We start from the raw sequence: 6,073 nt of genomic DNA, 5'->3' as shown, positions 1-6,073 counted from the left end.
AAATTTATCGAGGGGAAGCAAGATAGGATCATAGAGCAAGAGCCAGATACATATGCCACAGAATACCACCAGATCCACTGTCGTAGCAAGAGAGGGAAAAAAAAGATTTTGTAGCTACTGATAACAGGGCCAACACACATGATTATGGGACTATTTATTCAACGTGGGCTTTCGTGTCTGTTACCTAATCTAATCGCCAAAACCCTGCTGGGCAGATATATTATGGTTGTTGCTATTCTGATTATTTTCTGTCTTTGAACAGATGAGGAAACTGAGGCTTTGGCAATTGGTCCAAAGTCTCAGAGACTATAAATGATTGATCAAGGACTAGAATCTGGGTCTGTCCAATTCCCAATCCTTTATCTTTTTCCCATCCCACAGCACTGCCTGTGATTTTGAGGCCCCTGTAGCACAAGGAAACTATCTAAAAAGACTCAGCATTGAAACAGAGGGAGACCTGGGGCCACGAGAGCCACCAGGGATGAGGCCTGGAGCCCTTCCTGTACATGAGTGCAGTGGTCACAAACGGCTGCCACCCTCTGCACCCCCAGCCTCACATGCATGTAACGCATATTTACTGAGCGTGTAGTATACACCCCACCAGCGCAAGGGGTTCAGAAGACATAGCAGAAAACAAGCCAGGCAAGATCCCTACCCTCACGAGCCAGGCAGAAGAGACAGATCACAGAGAAGTGAGCAATATATTTATTTACATATTCATGGATTTGGTTCATTTATTCAATAAATAAATATTTATTATAATTCATTTGTTTGGTTCATTTATTCGATAAATGATTGCTCGGTGCCTACTAGACACTGGAGATACTGCAGGGGACAAGATAGAAGTGGTCACCACCAACATGGAATTTACATTCTACTGAGGGGCAGGGCGCATCAAATAACAAGCAGATAAAAATGTATTATAATAAACACAACATCAATATAAGTCAGACTATAAATTTCATATGTGCTCTGAAGAATATAAGTGAGTTGTGGTGGTAATTTCCTTCCTTCCTCCAATAGGTAAGTCAAGAAGGAGACCCCAAAAATGAGATGGATCCAACTATTCAAAGAGCACAGGGAAAAGCATTTCAGGCAGAGGGAATAGCATATGTGAAGGCTCCTGAGCCAGGCCCTCCACTAAGCACTATACATGGATTATTTCTTCACAACCACTCTATTATTATCATTCAGAACAGACAGTGAGGCTCACGGAAGACGGACTCCCTCGCCACGTACACACTATACACATGCATCCCTTGACTCTCGTAAATGGCAGAGCTGCGATCAGAACCCAAGTCCTCGTTAACACCAAAGCCTACACCTACCTCAATCATGACACTCAGACCCTTTGTTCTCTCTCTGGGAAAGACAAGCATCAGCTGGACAACAGGAGCAGGTAGGAGGCCTCTGGGGTGGGGGGTGAAGGGATATTCCCACCCTGCAACCTGAGCTCTAGGCACAACAGGATCAGGGCTGCCTTGTGGGACCACGCAGTGCAGACAGCCACTCTCTGGACTACAGCCAGTTCCCAGATTTAAGCTGTGATTATCTTGTCACTGTCAATAATAGGTTCTGCCACAGCCTTATTAAAGAAGGCCATGCCCAACTCTCCCCTCCCCTTTCCTCAAGAGGAAATCACTGGGGCATGGGGACACACGGAGAGAGTGGTAGCAACTGGGGAATGACAACAACGAAAACAGCAAAGACATTTTTTTTTTGAGACAGAGTCTCACTCTGTTGCCCGGGCTAGAGTGCCGCGGCGTCAGCCTAGCTCACAGCAACCTCAAAGCAATCCTCCTGCCTCAGCCTCCCGAGTAGCTGGGACTACAGGCATGCACCACCATTCCCGGCTAATTTTTTCTATATATTGTTAGTTGGCCAAATCAATTTATTTCTATTTTTAGTAGAGACGGGGTCTCACTCTTGCTCAGGCTGGTTTCAAACTCCCGACCTCAAGCCATCTGCCCACCTCGGCCTCCCAGAGTGCTAGCTAGGATTAAAGGCCTGAGCCACAGCACCCGGCCCAGCAAAGACTTTTATGATGCTTACTGCATTATAAGACACTCTTCTGAGGGCTTCGCATACACTAATTTATTTAATATGTAGAACAACCCTATAACATCATCCTCATTTTACAGATGAGGAAACTGAGACTTAAAGGGTGTTATAATTTACCCAACATGGCACAGTTAATAAGTGGCAGAGCTGGGATTTGAACCAAGATACCTAGCTCCTGAGCCTACATTTGTTTTTTTTGTTTGTTTGTTTGTTTTTTGAGACTTTGTATTATAAAATCAGACAAACAAAAAATCACACAGAACAAATGTACAACTTGGTGAATTATAAAGCAAACGCCCTTGTGATCACCCTACTGGTCAAGAAGTAAAACCAGGCCAGGCATGGTGGCTCATGCCTATAATCCTAGCACTCTGGGAGGCCGAGGCGGGAGGATCGCTCAAGGTCAGGAGTTCGAGACCAGCCCTGAGCAAGAGTGAAACCCCATCTCTACTAAAAATAGAAAGAAATTATATGGCCAACTATAGAGAAAAAATTAGCTGGGCATGGTAGTACATGCCTGTAGTCCCAGCTACTCAGGAGGCTGAGGCAGGAGGATTGCATGAGCCCAGGACTTTGAGGTTGCTGTGGGCTAGGCTGACGCCACAGCACTCTAGCCCCGGCAATAGAGCAAGACACTGTCTCAAAAAAAAAAAAAAAGAAGTAGAACCAAACACCCCAGAAGCTCCTCTCTGTACCCCCTCCCAAGCACAGCCCCCTCTCTCTAAAAGCAACTGCTTTCCTGATTTTTATAGTAATAATTCCCTTGTGTTTCTTTCTGGATTTTTTTTTTCACCCAAATGCACGTCCCTAGACACTATCATTTAGTCAGGAACACCATCCCCCCCCTTTTTTTTTAAATTTGATACCTTTTAAGTCTTCTTTAAGCTACAAATTCTCCTTCCATCCCTTTCTTTTTCTTGCAACGTATCTGTTGATGAACACAAGCGGTTTGAGGAGTCTCCCAGTCTGAGTTTGCTGGTGGCAGACTCATGGCATGACTCAGCGTGTTCCTCTGCCTGGATTTCCCGCAGATTGCTGGTGGGGTCAAGAGGCACAATCAGACCCAGATTTGATCCTTTTGGCAAAATCCCAAGTAGTGTCGTGGTCTTTCAGCGGGGGCATCTACGGTCTGTTCTTTTGTGTTTTGGTCAGAGCTCGTGCTCTTAACCACACTGCTATGGGGACACTTCCTGGCCACCCTCGGCTTCCTGAGTTTTCTTCTACCTTCTGGCAGATTTGTCCCCAAAACAAGCCTTTCATAGACATCAGGGGCTGAAGCAAGAAGGCAGCTCCTCAGCAGGCCGCCCGAGCCCCTCCACACCCCAAGGTCTGGGATGGGATGGGCCCCACCTCCCTGCTGAGTGTACTCTCTCTCTGCTCCTCCCGCCAGCCCAGTATGCCAGGCAGACGGAATTCTGCTTAGTTTCCCAAAGGGACTGTGCTCTCCCTTACCTCTGGGCCTTTGCACGTGCTATTCCCTCTACCGGAAACACAGGCCTCCCATCTCTTCTGACCAAGCTCTGCTGCTGATCTCTCAGGTCCTAGCAAATCTGTCTCTTCCTCCCCACCCCCACCCCACCCCGCCAGATTGGATTGGGTGCCTTTTTTTTCCCCCTTGAGATAGGGTCTTGCTCTGTTGCCCAGGCATCATCATAGCTCCCTGCGACCTCAAACTCCTGGGCTCGAGCGATCCTCCATCCTCAGCCTCAGTAGCTCAGCCCCGAGTAGCTGGGACTAAAAGCATGTTCCACCATGCCTGGTTAATTTTTTTTACTTTTTGTAGGGATGGGAGTCTCGCTATTGCCCAGGCTGGCCTCGAACTCCTAGGCCTCAAGGGATCCTCCCACCTTGACCTCTCAAAGTGCTAGGATTACAGGTGTGAGCCACGGCGCCTGGCCTGGGTGCCTTTTAGGTACGCTCGCCATTCCTAGCCTAACTTACATACTGGTAGCACTTATGCCACTACATCACGCTTGTCTGTTTCCTTATCTAGTTCCCCTGCTAGAGTTTGAGCTCCTTGAGGGCAGGGACTCTGGCTCAGAGCCTGGCACACAGTGGGAGTTCGATAAATTTCAACTGAATGCATGCATGCATGAGTGAGTAATCGGACTTTATGAGTCACGAGGCAGCAAATCCAGGCTCAGTTTAGCACCTTTAAGATGATGAGAGGTTTTCTAAGATGACACACCCAGAGCTCCCCACCAGGGAAGGCATTAGCAGCGGCGCAGGTTGCAGAAAGAATTCCTGCCTAGGAAAATGCATCCCAGTTCTTGAAAAGTTGCAGAACCCTTTCTTCAAATAATCTTACAAGGAATCTCAAAATATAAGACGAGTTCAAGGGGAAGAGTCCTAGTGTCATCATTGGAGGAGGGAGAGGTTCTGTCCCTGGGCCTCCCCTTCCCCTGAGCATGAAGACGCCTCTGCACAGTGGCCTAGCTATATTCTCAAGTCCCTTTATCACAGCTGCCATAGCTATGATTGTGGAGGCCACACACTGAGGACAGAGGAGTCCTGGTTTACCCCTAACTCCAGCCTCTCCCTGTGGCATTCCTAGGGGCTCACTCTGCCAGCTGGGAGAGATGCCCACAGAAGCTCCCTTTCTGCAACGTGCCCACCAAGCCGCTGCACTGCCGCCACTGTGTAGGTCTGGAGTCTCTGGGCAGAGCCAAGCGGCTGCAGGGGCAGGGAAGGCTGCAAGCCTGCCTCGTGAGGCTCGGAGCCAAGGGCTTAGTCTCAGAATTGGATTATTAGAGTGAATTTGGAGCTTCCAGCCTCTCTGGCCTCAGGGACATGAGGATTACCCGGGCCTCTGGCTGGGGCCCACAATCCTTCCCACATTCCCGCCAGGTCTGAGAACAAGGATCCTCCCTCTGCACGGCACAGGGGAGAGGGGAGGCCCTGCCTACCTTGCAGCTCCAGCCCCGGCCTCCCAGCCTCCCCTTGCCGCCTGGGGGCATGCCTGCCTCCCCTGTGTCTGGGCTTTACAGCACTGCTGTCCAGCTTGTGGTCTACCAGCTGGCAGCAGCAGCAGGCTCTGGGAACCTGCTAGAGACGCACGTTCATGGACCCCACCCCAAACACGGGATCAGACCTGTGGCTTAACAAATCTGCCAGGTGTTCTACACATGCTAAAGTTCGAGAAACGGTGGTTTGGAGTACACCCACCGGCCACCCCTCATACCTGCGCAAGGATGCCCCGAGCCTGTCCAAGATTCTGGGCGGCTTCTACCCATAATCTTCTCCTTCAGGCTCCTTCAAGTGTTCATTGGTGGAAACTAATTACAATTAGAACAGACCTGTTCAATATTGGATCACACTGCAGCCTGAACAGCACCCCCTAGGGGTGTGCAATGCAATGCCCAGTGCCCCGAGAGCACTTACTGTGTACAGACTCCGTCCTTCACTATCCCCAAATTACATATGAGGAACATGAGGTTCAGAGAAGGAACAAGATGGGCCCGAAGTCACAGAGCCAGCAAGCCCAGGGCCTATCCACTATCCACCTTCTTCCCACGCAGAGCAAGGACAGCAGCTGTTTTCTGTGTCTGTCTCCTCGCACACACTGGGATTTCCTCCGGGGCCAAACCCTTATCATCACTTCCTCAGGAAAGCCTTCCCCGACCCCCCCAGCCCTCCTTATTATACCCTACCCAAGGGCCTTGTGTTTTCCCTTAATAGCAGTATCACAGTTTGTAACCATAGATGATGTGTTTATGTCATGTCTGTTTCCCCGACCAGTATGAAAGGTCCAGGAAGTCAGGAAGTGGTACAGACCCTTCTAGATGCTTACCCAGGGCCATCCTGCTCTTCTTATTGAATCTGGCTGTGTTTGAGGCAGCTGCATCCTCAGCTGTAACACATTCCTTCCGATATTGGTCTCATGTTCTGGCCTATGAATGGGAATGGGAGCTACTAGTCACGTAATAGCTGCTCAATAAATGCATGCTGAAGGCAGGAATGTTCAGCCAGTTCTGGGCATGCAGTTGGTGCTCGGGAAACACGTGTATCATCC

This window comes from Microcebus murinus, chromosome 22 (genome assembly GCF_040939455.1).
Source record: "Microcebus murinus isolate Inina chromosome 22, M.murinus_Inina_mat1.0, whole genome shotgun sequence".
In the NCBI taxonomy this organism is placed as follows: Eukaryota; Metazoa; Chordata; class Mammalia; order Primates; family Cheirogaleidae; genus Microcebus; species Microcebus murinus.
Note: the sequence above shows the minus strand (reverse complement) of the source record.